This window comes from Lagopus leucura, unplaced genomic scaffold (assembly GCF_019238085.1).
Source record: "Lagopus leucura isolate 7727_CA_CO unplaced genomic scaffold, USGS_WTPT01 Super-Scaffold_100157, whole genome shotgun sequence".
In the NCBI taxonomy this organism is placed as follows: domain Eukaryota; kingdom Metazoa; phylum Chordata; class Aves; order Galliformes; family Phasianidae; genus Lagopus; species Lagopus leucura.
In genome coordinates this window covers 30774862-30790030 of record NW_024962334.1, presented here as the reverse complement: position 1 = coordinate 30790030, position 15169 = coordinate 30774862, and the positions used below count along the sequence as shown (strand labels likewise).

Below are 15169 nucleotides of genomic sequence, written 5' to 3'. Positions count from 1 at the left end.
TTGAAAGGAACATCTGCAGTTCATCTAGCAACTGGCTTTCAAAACACTCCCATGTGTGCCTGTCTTGTTCCTGATCCATTTCCAGTAATTATTCCTGACAGTTACATGTGTCATTAGAAGGGATATGAATGAGCAACGGTGTTTAAAAATTGTGAAAAGCACCGTACAAAAAGTAGGACAGAAACAAAGAGGTCTCCTTGGTTGATCTTGTAACAAAACCACTGCTTCCAACAAGACAGGTATGAAAGCAACAACCTGGCAGACCATCACCATGAAATCAAAGTCAGTAGTGGACCTCCCACAGCTCTGGCCATTCATCGTACTCGAGTGTGTATCTGCATCACCTGAGCCCCTAACTATGTAGGAACTAGTTACACACTGCATTAAATTCATCAGTCAGCTACACTCTTGAAAGTTTCATTTGCAGTCCAAATTTCTTGAACTGCAGCACACAATTGCTACATATTCTCACACCTCTCTGTTCGAAAGAGAAGTGTGTTATTGTAGTGGAAATGCTGAGTCATGGATTGAACCAGTGATTGAGCACCTGTGGGGAAGGCAGAGCCAACCAGGGAGGGGAGCAGGTGTATGCAATGCAGCTGAGTGACTGGAAGAGGTGCAGCCAGGATCCACCCCTTCCCAGAACTTATATAAGGGTTGGCAGTGGAGGCGGGTATCTTGCTAGAGATTTCTGTGTATCTAAGGCCTTCTGAAGGTAAGCAGTGTCTTTCCTTTGTTTCTGTGCCTGTGGTTGTTGCATCTGGTTAAGTCTTTGCTTACTGCTGCCTGGGACTTTGCTGGTCTGCTATTATTGCTGTGCTTTCCATTGTGTTGCAGTTATCAATGTGTTATATTGATATAATTTTTATTTTTATTAAAATATCCTGTCAGCTGTACCTGGCACCTGATTGTGTAGGTGGTGGAGAGCAGGAGGAGAAATGTGTCCTTGTGGAGATCTCAACCAGGTGAGGAAGGTAGCAGCTGTGTTCTCTCTTAATGAAAGAGAAAAGGGAAATTAAAACTTGGAAGTTGATGAGCAGCCTAGTTTACCCCATTTATGGCTTCCTCTTGTCAGAAATACTCAATGTATGCTAGGAGTTACGATGTCTCTATGACATGTGTTGTAAATGTGTGAAGAGTTATAACTATGCACCCAGATACATTGAAACTTAAAATGGGTGCAATTGTACTTTAAACAGTTTCGTTTTTACTCCTAAAATGTAAGGTAGTCATAGAATGATTTGCTGTGACAAGAAAAAAATAAGTCACCCATTAGTATGGGTTTAAGAGGGAAATAACAAGGACTTGTTACATCGTCATGCATGAAGAGTCTTGATTTGGCATGGCTTTCATTGTTTTTCTTTGAGAAATGTTTCTTAGTAAAATGATTGAGGTCCTTCTTTTGTTCTTTAGGTGTTTTGTTGTTGTTTTTTTTTTAAAGGAAACATGTAAAAGATACAAACACCATTTTTACACTTCACCTTTTCAGACACAGAGATGGAAGAAAAACTTCTGCCTTACAAATCGAAGCACTTGTTTCATCCCTTCTTCAAGGCTTCATTACATTTCCTCAGGCCAGAGAACGTTTATTTTTAAAGCAAAATCTCTGTAAGTAATACTTTGGTTTTGATTAAGTGAAGACACAGCAGAAGCTGAATTGAGCCCTTGTCACCTGAATGGCCTGCAGCTTGTGGGATGGCCGCAGCATTGAGGCATGAAGACAGGATAGCAGTGGGGTGTCTGTGGGATGGTTTCTCAGATTCAGTGCACAAAGGCAGCAGGGTTGGCTGCCTGTGAACCCCTTGCAGACCCTGCCAACCCCCTCTGTCCATGGCTGAGGATGCGCAGCAGTTAAGGAACAGGCCCACTAGCTGCAAGGGGCACTCTGGCTTCAGACCTCCATGCCCCAGCAGCCCATGGCACAGCCACTCCTCATGCTTCACTCCTACCTCCAAGTATTACACCAATAGCACTGACAAATGTGCTGAGGGGAACAAGATTAGATAAGGAAGAAGGAGGAGGCAAAATAATGCTCTTTCTACTGACATGTCATTGTTGGTACATCTGTATTATGTCTAGATGTACTAATTACTTCTCTGAAACTGCGCTGCAAGACAATTTGAGCTGATAAATCATACGAGTTTTCTGGTTTTAAGATCCCAAATGCCATGTGAGAAGAAAAGATGGGGATAGGGGAAGAAAAGAATGGATGCTCACCTTAAATCTGTTGACACAAAAACGTAGCTTCAGGATGGTAGTAAAATACTGTAAAACACAAAAAAGGCAGTCTTGCTTGGAATCCAACTCATACTAAGGCATTCTTCATGATTCTCTCCTTTTCTGAAGAAGAGGGGAAAAAAAAGATTTTTAAATGGAGCCTAGTCTTTAGGAGTTGTGTATATATGTTCTTGACTGATGAACTCTTATATATGCATGTGATCCAATAGAAAGTCGTTTTAAAAAATCAAACCATTAATTATAGGGTGATTTCATAGCAAAGGTTAGGGAAAAGTCAGGACGGTTTGGTGGTTTGATAATGTTTATTCTCTTTCTCTATGACATACTGGATGGTAGTATATATAGCAGGGGCTTTCCCAGTTGTTTGTACACGCTCTCCCACACCCTAACAAAGAGGTAGGAAGTAGAGAAGTATTGTTTATAAAACCAAAGCTGGATAAACTATCTGCACAGAGCCTCTGCAGCAGAGGATTTGCTTTGCATACTTCTACACCTCAGTGAATTTCAGTGGGAGCTGCAGTTTCACTTATACTACGTGGGCTACTGAGGGCCTTTGACCCAATCTATTTGCAACAGCTGATCTCCCCTCTAAATGGAGCCAGACACTAATTGTTCTGGCTGATGCTAAGGGCTGGTGCACCTCAGCCTTGTGAAAGCAAAAGGCAAGAAAATCTGAAGAGAGCTACTGTGATTTCCCTTTGAACGCAAAATGCGTTTGAGCAGAGTAGAGTTAAAGTAAATGACATGGGGCGTTCTAGGGCAAAAACTTTTGACATCTGCTTATGCTCACACAAACTATTTGCTACCAAAGTAACTCCTGGAGGCTGAGATGGCCTGATGACAGCATAGGAAAAGGGTGGAAGAAGCATGGTCTTTCACTCACTCACAGAAATCACCGTGGCCAGAAAGTTGGCTAAAGATCTTCCTGGCCAAGTTCCAGCGCTGATGAGGGATTCTCAAATACTACTTCTGCAGGGACTGAAGGCTACGAGTAAGCGAGAGGGCTGCCCAGAAGAGAAGGCAAATAGAGGATGAGCAACTCAGAAGATGATGTTTGCCAGCGGCCTGCAACGCTACTCTGCAGCTTCTTGCCTTTTTCAATAGTCAGAAGTGGATAGATAAATAAATAAAAGCACATTTTAAAATTGGAAATAAATAAATCCAGAACAAACAGCAGCAGTTAAAAAAACATAATGCTGGCTACACCCAGCATCACTCAGTCTCAGCTGCGTTCCTGTGTGCTTCTATCCAGTACCAGCCAGCACTTCAGCAATAATCCAGTCAAAGCTGCTAGTATGTGCAAAAATCTGGCCCAATTAATCTAAATATAGACTCTAGTGGGACATTACTGAAAATAAGGGTTTATCATTTTAATCAGTACCCTTTGGTGTAATTCAATGCTATGTGACATTCCTGTGACTGGCTGGCTGTTCCCTGAGCAATTCCCTTCAACACTTCCATGGGTCAGTATCCAGGACTGATGTTTCCTCCTCCTTTTTCCTCAGAGAGCCAGGACATCCAGAGCAGCTCAGTTCTAACAGCATGCAATGAAATGGCCCCATAAAGGCCAAATGAAGGCTGGAGGTATGCCAGCATGTGAACAGGGGGGCTTCTTTGTGGGGTGACTGCATAGCTAAATATCCTGGTTAGTCTCAGCAGCAATCTAGGAAAGCAGCTGGAAAAACATCAAAATAATTCACAGCACAGATATCATTGAATTGTAAAGGGAGAAAAGCTGCATCTCTGTTTGGTGCTAGTATTTTAAAGAAATGATTTGATGAAACTCAGAGTTACGTTTTGGTAATTCCAAAATTCTATGATTACAGAGAAGCTGTAAAAAAAAGCTGACTCTTCAGCTGGACAAATCTGCCGAAGGTGGTCATTAATATGATATCTTAAATATCCGCTACCAAGGCCCAGATGAATTCCTGAAAAGTCAAAAAGCATGAGATAGAGAAGACCTGCAAGGTCATCTGGTCCATCTCCTTGTCAGTGTTTGTTGTTTTGTTTCTCCCTGGTTTCCCATGTCTTAATTTAAATTTGTTCTTATTTCCTCCCTCCTTATCAACCATATGAATCTTCTTTAAAATAACTGCTCTCCTCCTCAGTATAAGATCAGATAATAGAGTACAGATTTAATTCCTTTCTCTTGTAGAACCTGAAATTAATCTGTCTCTATTAAGAGCTCAATTGTGGTTAATCACTATTGTCCCTATCGCTTTGTTTCAGCTTGTTCTGCGCACATTGCTTTTTGTCAGACGTTGTCAATAATCCTCCTTTCCCTTGCTCACTCATGTGTGAGATTTCTCTTGCATTTAGTCACAGGCCTCTTCTTAATCCTCTCTTTAGTGATTACTGAGTGCTAGGATCTGCATCTGATAAATCCAATGGCTAATTTTTTTTTCTCCAAGGGCAGAACTTCAGTATTTCAACCACCTCACTGCAGACTCCTATTTGCAGCGCCGATTTCCTGTTTGCTCTACAAGCTTCCATAGGATTTTGTGGCTAAAGCTTTCTAGCTTTCTGCTCCTCTCTTCAGTAGATCAACTGAATAGAAGTGTATCTGATCCTTGGCAACAAAAGACTACAGCTTAAAAAATAAAAAGTAAATTAAAAAAATGATATTCCTCTGTCCTTTATTATTGTTTTCTCAAGGGAGTGTAGAAAAAGCAAGTGTTATCTCCATATGCTTTTTGGTTTTCAGAGGCCATACGCACAAATCTCCCCCCTCCTTGGAGCTGTAACCCCTTTCCCCACAGCTCTCTGTGATATCTCATATATCCTTCCTTTTGTTATTTGTTATGCATCTTCCAAAACAAACACAACTGTAGAAACACAGGATATCTTCAGATTGCAATGCTTAGGATCAAAAACTATACTGGCTTTAGGCCGGAGGCAGCGCCGCTGCACATGGGGATTTGAGTTAAATCTCTTTAAAAAGCTGCTATTTTTTCCATTCCCCTATAAATATTAGCGTAATATTCACAACAACGCCTTTATGTTTTTCAAGAGGCAACCACTTGATTTCATGCTTTGATGAACAGAGAAGGCTAGTGCAGTCTTTTTTTGTTGGAAAACTTTATCCCATAAATGTACTATGAAAGAATACAGGATGTGGGATGGACATTGGAAAAGTCAGAAGGGCAGAATTGGGCAAAGCCTGTTGGGCTTCAATTGTCTTTCTCAGATGGGAATGTAGGGAACTGGAACTGAAATTCAGAATGTTTCAGTGCACATTAATATATTGGTGGTGCATTGCATAAGGCAGTGCTACTCATGCTTCTTTGCCCAAGCACCCAGCGTGAAAGGAACAAATGCTGAATCATCATAGCACTGTTGCCCCATTCCTAAGTGACCTCTTCAAATCAACTTAAAGATTAGTTCCCCATACTCTGCAGAAATTGCAAGTGAACATTTGCATGTCAGCAAGACAAACGATGTTATTATGAATTAGTTTTAGCTAGTACACTCTGAAAAATACTTGTTATTCTAAAGATGAATCAGGAATATAGGGAAATTGGTACTATCTGCATAGCTGTGAACAAGATCCCATAGGGAAATCTATATGCTCCGTGTGATAAGGCATTTTCCTACCTTCCAGGAAAGCTGAGGGCCTGAAGGCGGTTGTACAGATGGGTGCAGGCAGACACGTGTTCGTCCTGCCTGCTCTGTGAGCTGGCATGGCAGGAGCCAGCTCCTATCTGGAAGCTGTACCATTAGAGTAGCACTGTGCCAAACCTGACACATACTACCTCTGAGCACTTGCCCCTTGTTATGGGCCTGCTATTTGGGTAAATGCGGGAAATACAACTTCTTTGAGAGTCATCACAAAAATGAACTTCTCATCCTGAGGGGTTATTTTTATGCTTTCTTCATATTCCATCAGTGAGACTCACCTCAGCTCTAAGACCTATTGGGGAGCCTGGACACACTTTAGTACAGCTGCCAGCAGTTGTCTTCCCTTTTTCTTCTTCTTTTTTTTTTTTTTTTTTCTCTCTCTTTTTCTTTCTCCTTTTCTGCCTTTTTCCTAAAATTCAGAGAAATCTGACAAAGTATAACAAAATCTCAAATGAAAGTGACACAGAGGGCAGGCGGAGGCTTCCAGCAGACATGAATGCAGTTGTCACAAAGGACATTTGAAGAATGGAATAAAAGTAAGCTGGGGCCTTTACATACAGATGATCCATACCTAGAGAACCTTGTTAGAACAAAGATGAGTTGTGGGATCTGTGAATCAAGTGTCCTTCTAAGACCAGCTCAGGTCCTTGAAAAGCAAATAGAGATGAATATATCCAATTTCCACTGCCATCCACGTGCACAGCTGGGGCTCCCCAGGCAGTACAGCAACAGGAGGAAGAAAACTAACAGCCAGCAGAGGTGTCTGGATTAGAAATCTCAGCAATATAAAGTCTCATTTCTATTTGTATGTGATATTTCAAGAAGCCTCTAATAATAATAATAATAATAATAATAATAATTAATAACAACAACAACAATAAAATAAAGAAAAATGGTTAAATGCTTATGTGCATGTATATATATTTATTTAAATACAAAGCTACTCAACATCTTTGTCTAAAGGTCAGCCTGACTGCTGAAGCCCTCTGGCTATGACTTGTTTTCCACTGCACCATCAGAGATGAGAGTTTCACACTTTAACATTTTCATGTGTATGATGCTGTGATTTATTAATAACCCAAAATACAGCAGCCATCAGGAAATATTGATGTGTTTTTAATTTACGTATGCGGCAGCAGAGAGAGATGTAAGACACTTAGCAATACAGCTCACACTGAGTTCTCAATTATGTGTGTCTGCTGAGCTTCTGTGGGATGAAATGACCTCAGGTAATTCTCTCACTTCACGGCCTCCAGGACATTCTGCGTAGCACTGGGTGGCCACGTTCAACCAGCCAAGCTAGAAGGGCTGTCACACTGCTCAAGTATTTGTTTCCGTTATGAATAAGACAGAGCTTAAATATGCTGATGGACCAAAACAAAGCAAAAGTAAAAAATACGTTGAGAACAGTATCTACACGGTGCTTACGCTCATATATCCTAAAGAGACAAACACCCAGCATCCGTAGGGCCTCAAAGAAGCGGGCACTGAGCTCCACACGCAGCGCCCGCAGGCAGTGAGACGGAGAGCCCGCGCAGCACGAGAGAGCAGGGCTTTCCCCTCGCCAGGCGCGCTTCTCCCAGCGCATCCTCGCGGCACAGCGCGGCCCCGGGGCGGGACGGACCCGTGGCGCGGCACATTGCGCCCCCGCGGCGCTCGGGCGAGCGGAGGCGCCGTAGCCGGTGGCGCAGCGCCCCCGAGCGGCCGAGTCCGGCTCTGCGGCACCGCTGCTGGGCTCCGCGGACGGCCCCGGCGGGGAGAAGCCGCGCGCTGAGACCGGCGGCGACATCGCCCGTGAGCCGCTGCTGCCGCATGAAGGGGCCGCGGCTCCTCAGCGCCTTACTGTGCCTACAGGCATGGCTCGCTTCGGGAATAGCGAGAAACTTGGGAACAGCTTCAATTAAAATCTGTTGTCTTCTTTACGTTTATTCTCTTTAAACCTTCTAATCAGCAAAGGGGGTCGTTTAGCAGATGGCAGCGATTCTGTAATTACTGTGCAAATCCAGCATAAGAGCAGTTATAGGAGTAACCATGCAGGAAAAAAGGCAAGGCAAGGTAAGGCAAGGCAAAGACAAGGAAGAAGGAAAGAGGAAAGGAAAAAAAAAAAGGGGGGGGAGGTGGGGGGGAGGGAGAGGAAGGAAGAAAAAGGAAAAAGAAAAAGAAAGAAAAAATGGGGAAAAAAAGAAAGAAAAAAAAAGAAAAGGAAAAAGAAGAAATAGGGAAAAAAAAAAAATATATGAGTGATTACGTCTCACCAGATGCCTGTTGGAAATTTAAAGGCTAGATTCTCCTGACTGTCAGGAATTTTAGAATAGCTTTACCAATGTGACTTAGTATCTACTATTTAGCTGCATGTGAATGTGTCAACTGTTCCATTTCACGCTGGCAATACTTAAGGCCATTGCTGAAAGTATGACAAGAGGTGTGTATTTATTGCATCTACTTAAATCAAAGGAGTTTGATACTTACGCCTACTGAAAATAATGAATTGTAGTTCTACTGGGAGGGATTTTTTTTTTTTTTTTTTTTTTCTGGTGCTCTTTCTTACAAGTATCATAGTAACATGCAATGATTTTACTTGATGGTCATAATTTTTTAAGTATTTCCTATAACACCTCCTAAAAATACTTAATATATTTCAAGATACTTTTAAAGATACGCAGAACTGTAGGTAGCTTTCAGCATACGTGAAATGTTAAGCAACACATGGAACACCTTAAGTGGCAATAGCTATACTGATTGCCCTTTCTGTTCTCTGTCTTCCTTGAACATCAAATGTTATTGGAGTTACGGAGAGGGCAAGATGCCAGGAATATGCAAGAAAAGATGATGGTAAATACAAAATACACTGTACTTCATGTAGAAACACTGCCTGTAGAATTCCAGAAAGCTGTTGAGGAAAGTAGAACATGTCAGGCCTTTTCAAAAGCACTAATGTCTTGCTGCAAACACTGCTGGAGTCGCCTATTGAGCAGTGAGTACATTGTCAGCTCTTCCAGAGTGCTCCAGGAACACATACGGAACCACGGTAGGAAGTGTCAGTGTGGTCATCATTCTTAGTATAGTTATCCAAGAATGTGCATGAATTCCTTTGTCTCTTCCAAATACACTGAAAGTAGGTGTTTGTGTTTGCTTCACCCAAATAGCCTCTTGCCCTCTTGGTGTGTCATTGTTGTAGCACCTAGGAGCTGAGAGACTGGGACTCGCTGTAACCCTGTCAACAGTAGTTGTTCTCCAGACCTGAGGAAGGCTGTTGGCCACAGTACCCACTTCCATTACTGCACTCAAAGGCAGCTCCAAGATCACATCTGCAAATCATTCAAGCAAGTGACTTTGATTTCACATTAAAAACCTACAACAGTCCAGTTCTGGAGTTTATATGTGGTTAGCGTGATAAATGTTAAATGATCTTATATATATACACAACAGACAGTGGATAATCACAGGGTCAATGAAAAATGATGGTGAGGAAAAGATGTTGAGTGATAGGAAATAGTGCATTTGTTAAACAGCTCACTTGTAGCTGTCTTTAGAAAGTAATGAGAAGTTGAGACTCTGTTCATGAGTCAGAGATAACAGCAGTATCATCACTAGAAATACAAGATGCACTAAAAGCAGACAGAGCCTGAAGTGCAGATAATGTATATCCGTAAGTCTGTAGCAGAGACACATCTGCAGTGCTTTCACTGACATTTCCTAGTTCACAAGGGTCAGGAAGAGATTACTAAAGATTAAGAAGCAGCATATTTGAATCCCACATTTTAAAGAGGGCAAAGGACAGGAAACTGTAAGTCAGCAAATGGAACGTTGTTTGTAGAGAAACCTAGACACTGCTTAAGTGATTTGGCTAAAGAACACCTGGAAAAGTTCATTCTGGTTAAGGAAATGGTTTGTAATACATTACATTACTTGAGTTCTTTAGAAATACTTCCACCGTTGGAGTTCTCTATAGAAATGATGACTGCACTGAACCAGATACGTTACTGTGTATCACGGCAATGTGAGCATGGTTAGTGTGAAGCAACATATGTTCAGTTTCTCTATGCTCCAGCTGAAGTTTCTGTGGAGGTGTGGGGAAGGTTATATGCTAGACAGCGACCTCTATTGTCAATGCTATAAAGGAGGCTAAAATCAAGAGATTAGAATACCTTTTATTTTCCCACTGAATTCTTTATCTGTATGGAAACTGTTGATCACAGCCTGAGCCACTGATGGATCACCTGAGGCAAAGATTGAGTCAGCCCTGGGAGCACAGGTGAAGGCAATTCAGCTGTGCTACTGGAAGGGGTGGAGCCTGGCTGCACCTCTCCTAGACCTGTGTAAGTGCTGACTGCCACTGAGGAAGGATCTCTTTCTGGAGATCACTACTTGTGGGATTTATTGTGAGCCTACGACACTGGTGAGCATTTTTCAATTATTAGCTTTCCACTTCAATGATCCTTCTTAGCCCAATCTCTGTACAGCTATTGACTGTACGTTATCTTTGTTTGTTTAGTTCTGCTCTGTTAACATTTTGAAATGTTATATGAAACTATATTTAAAACAAGTTATTCCTCCTGTGGTGTTTTTTGAAGGATCACAACAAATCCTGTTATCTTGCAGTTAGAAGAAAAATAATTGTAGCATCAAAGTCTGCTGACAAGGCCATGCATCCCTTTTCAGCTTAAACTGAGAATTCTGGAAAGGGTGGTAAATATGTGGGAACACACCTATGTTCCACATAGACTTTCTGCGAAGCTGGTTCTGCATTTTCTAGTACTTCCAGAAGCCTCATAAAGCTGAAGAAGAGGCATGTAAGGGTTGTTTCTGTTGCTCTCAACAGGGTTGAAAGGGAGCTATACCAGTAGCAGTTCTTCCTGTAAAGAGAAACAAAAGCAGATCCTTAGCCACAGCTTCTCCTGCTGACATCCTGCTGTACAGAATACATACTGGAGTGCCTGTTGTCTTTCTTACAGTATCCCAGACACCTTGTGTCTCCTGACAGTGAGCAGGACTGACTCTTTGCTGTTTCAATAAGAATTGGATAAACTATAAGTTACTAGTTCTGAGTCAGGTGTCTGAAATCAGAGTTTAACTCTGAAATGAGCATCCCCAACCTGTACCTTCCTTTTCTTTGCCTTCACAAAATCCTGCAGCATCTACACTCTCCCTTTCAGAGGGTGGTGATATCTCAGCGAGATTCTCTTCTTCCAGACTTTTCCTTTCTTTACTATTTTGAGAGTTGTCCCCCAGTCGTATCTCATTCAAGTAATACTTACTGCATTAGGGAGCTAGTCCTTCCCACTCTCCTGCCAGGATGTCAGTTTTATTCCTCCACCGGCCTCAGCCCTTTGGGGTCAGCAAAGGAAGTGACTGTCTGCTTCTGTGTAGACCACTCCTGCCATGGGACACTGTTCTGGCACATCACAGGAACGCATACTGTCAGATAGAGCATTTGAAGAGCAAAGAGCAAGCAGGATTTCTGGACAATTCCCACCTTCAAGTGGACTGATTAAATGAGGCTGGCTGCCAATAAAGAAGGAAAACAATTTCCTCACTGAAATTTATTACCACTGTGTATTGGAACCTGTTGGAAAATTACTTACTGCTCAACATTGTCATTAACATTGCAATAGGTTTTCATGAGCTTTCTGCTTTCACAGACTAGGGGCCAAATACATCCCAGATGTAAGTTCATAAGTGCCAGTACGAGAATAGATTTGGCCCTGCAACTTTAGGATCTCTGTGTGCTGGTGCTTCTCTGTGCTACACGTCAGCGTTTGTATCACGCCATGAAAAGGACGTTCCCTTGGAGTCACAGCACTAATCCAAAGTACAATTTTCATTTAAAACAAAACAAGTTCATGTACATCTCCAGTGATCAGGAGCTCCACAGCCAAGAGCAGCTGTCCCAGCATGGTGTAAGCCAGGGAAAGACAAAGCTGGGAGGAGGTTGCACAGCCTCATAGTTCTATCTTACATCCTTCCTCCAGAACTAACACAAGGATAAAACACTGTTAGATTGTGATTAAATCCACTACATTATTTAACAACTACGTATGTGATAATGATAATAATCTAGAAGGCATAGAAAAATAGATGCTCCTACGAGAGGGATTAAGAACCTGGACGGACTGAAGAGTTGGGCAGGGAGGAAGCTGATAAGGTTCAACAAAAGCAAGTGTAGAGTCTTGTACCTAGAGAGGAATAACTGCATACATCAGTACAGGTTAGGGGCTGACCTGCTGGAGATGAGCTCTGTGGAGGATTTGGGTGTCCTGGTGGGCAACAGTTTGGCTATGAGCCAGTGGTGTGCTCTTGTGGCCAAGAAGGCCAGTGGTATTGTGGGGTGTATCAAAAAAGACTGTGGCTAGAGGGTGAGGGAGGTGATCCTCCCCCTCTACTGTGTTCAATTCTGGGCTCTGTGGTTACAGAAAAGACAGGGATCTCCTAGAAGGAACCCAGCAAAGGGCCACAAAGATGATTAGGGGCCTGGAGCATCTCCCTTGCTAGGAAAGGCTGAGTAACCTGGGTTTGTTCAGCCTGGAGAAAAGAAGTCGGGGGGGGGGGGGCTGATAAATGCTTATAAACTTCTAAAGGGAGGTGGGAGCCAAATGGATGAAACAGGCTCTTCTTAGTGGTGTGTAGCATTAGGACAAGCAGTAATAGCCTAAAACTTGAACATAGGAAGCTTGTGCTAATGTGAGTAAGAGCTTCTTTATAGTAAATGTAATGGAGCTTTGGAACAGAGTGCCCAGAGAGGTTGTGGAGTCTCCTTCTACAGAAATATACACCACTATGAGGTGATACAAGTATATCTTCAGACTCTCAGGCTGCCTAGGGGTTTCATTCAGGGCTTTGCCAACGAGCAGGGTGTAGTTAAGTTTTTATTAAGAGGTGCATTCTGAAGCCAGAAGCACTGTGCTCAGTACAGTCCTCGGTACATTTAATACCCCGTGTTTCCCCTAATGAGAGCTCAAAGGGCTTCTATAAAAATATAATTGATCAGGCTTTTCTATCCACAGCTCAGACATGTCATTCAACACACTATTCTGCTTTGGTATTACTACCAACAAGGACAACTTTATTTAGTCAATGCTCACATAGGGAAGGGCAGGAAACTGTCAATTTCTTTTCTGAGAAAGTTAAACAATCTCCACATAGTCTCTGATTTCAGTGTTATGCTCTCATTAATTAGATTTATTATGTATCTGAATACAGAATCAAGTTCTGATTTGGATTTAATTTAGTTTCAAAGTATTTCTTTATTTTCCAATTAAAAATTTGTTCTTTGGTGGGGTTTCTACCAAAATAACATATTGGTTTTATCTATTGCACAAAAAGGATTGAATTACATTGTTCTCCAGGCTTCACCTGAGTTTAAATGCTTAAAATTAAGTGCTTAAGTGTTTTGTGAGATGGGGCCCTCTGGTCTCACAGAACTGAATAGGAGACATGTAGGGGTTTTTTCTATTTTAAGGAAAGGTGACTGTGAAGGTGTGAAATGTTATGAAAGTGCTTGGAGCCTATTCCTGACCAGGAACTCACTCTAGGTAATTTTGGAGACTTAAAGTTACAAAGGGAAAAGCAAAGATTTATACAAACAGAGAAAGTGCATGCATTGTTTTTTTTAATGTTTCTCCTTTCAAATCTGATTTCAAAAGTTAGAAATGAATAACTGGTTTCTAGGCACTTGCATGAGTAATTCAGAGGTAGCTCCTGTGCATCATCATACTGGTGCTATATCCATGGCACCAGGAGCTCTGTTATAGGAAGCCTTCAGCATGCTGTTTGCTATGCTAAGCAGGTTGGTAGGTTACCTTTGCCTTAGGAGCCTCAGCAGTGTTAGGAGCTGCATGGATTTAGTACCTGATGACAACACTATGATCTGTTGTTACCTGTTGTCACCAGTCTCTTGTAAGATCCAAATTCCTATTGGGTATTTTCTGATTCAGACTATGCCCTTTCCTATGACCCTTTGCAGGTAACAAATTAAGGTGGGAAAAGGAATAGAGAGTAGATAAGGCTAAGGGACCACACAGTGCCCCTCATGTGGGGACCCTTTTCTTGAGGTCTTTCCTTTGGAGCTGAGCCACAGAAGATGCTGGTTTGTCCCATGAAGGCTGCTTCTTCATCTGCTATGGCACCAGCACATCCTTGAAGTGCAGGCTAGTGGGCCAGGTCTTATATGCAGGGGAGAAAACTTTCATCTTTTCTCATTGCTTTTTTTTCCTCAGAATGATGGAGGTGCAACTTGCCATGCAGACATTTGTGGTTCTTCTTCATGAGTTCTAGTGCTGGGTGCCATCTGCCTTGGCCTCAGTCACTGCTTTCCCCTCATACACTTTGTCATAAGTCTTAACCTTAGAGGACATTACTGGATTTCCTTGCATTCTGCTTCAAAGGTATTTTACTTACATCACATTTGAGTGACAATTTATCATTTTGACTCTCTCCTCTGTCTTCTTCCTTTTTCTATTTTTTTTTTAATTTGGCATTTTTCTCAAATGACTCTTGTTTAAATGTGAAGAGGTTGTTTTCATATTTCTGTGTTTATATTTTCACCATATGTTTATTTTGCTGCAGAACACTCCAAATGACTTGGCAGAAGAAGTGGCAGCTTTATAAATAAAGCCATTATTGTGATTTTTTTTTTTCCAATTTTCAACTGTCAGTGTATTTTTATGTGACTTTATGTGATTCGAGAGATGCAAACAGGAAAAAAATCCCAAGCCACACTTGTTCAAATAAGTATTACCTTGTTTACCCTTATTATCAGCAAGGAAGTTCTGGTCTTAGCTCCATGCAAGCTGGCTCTTATATCTGACACCATAAGCTTTCCAAATTTATCCTGCTTTTTTCAGGTAACTGTACTCAAATATTGTGACTTTCTTTAAGAATATAGTCCATCATTATTTTTCCCTTTTGAACTGAAGTGATTTTAATGACAAGAGTTTTACTGGGAAGGCAGATTCTCCATTATTTGAATGGCTTGTATTTCTCCCTCCCTGTGTCCTCTATCTACCGTGTCTCTCACCTCCCACCTAAGGCTGTTCTGGTGCAGCAAACACTCTCTGCAATGACATGTTTCCAATGCATTTTACCCCCTATCCAACACACTCAACTCAGCCATATTTTTGCAACTGATCTCAATGAGCAAAAAAAGAATTAATCTTCTAAATTTATGAGTTATAAAGGTACAGAATTCCTTTAGGACCTTCATTCTAGCATTCTCCAGCTAGTGCTGGGAAAGTCTGCAGTGGTACAGTAGTAGGCATCATACGCACTGCAATTCATTTCAGTAGTATAACTTCTCAATACATCCACATTGTTG

General features: G+C 41.8%; 1 long non-coding RNA gene across 1 annotated transcript; it reads left to right on the top strand.

Annotated features, from left to right (window-relative positions):
- The first annotated feature begins 684 nt into the window (after positions 1-684).
- Positions 685-4807, top strand: LOC122189628. Its single transcript, XR_006181896.1, has 5 exons — positions 685-715; positions 892-965; positions 1490-1608; positions 3214-3822; positions 4650-4807. It is a non-coding gene; the product is annotated as an uncharacterized LOC122189628 (long non-coding RNA).
- The last annotated feature ends 10362 nt before the right edge of the window (positions 4808-15169 follow it).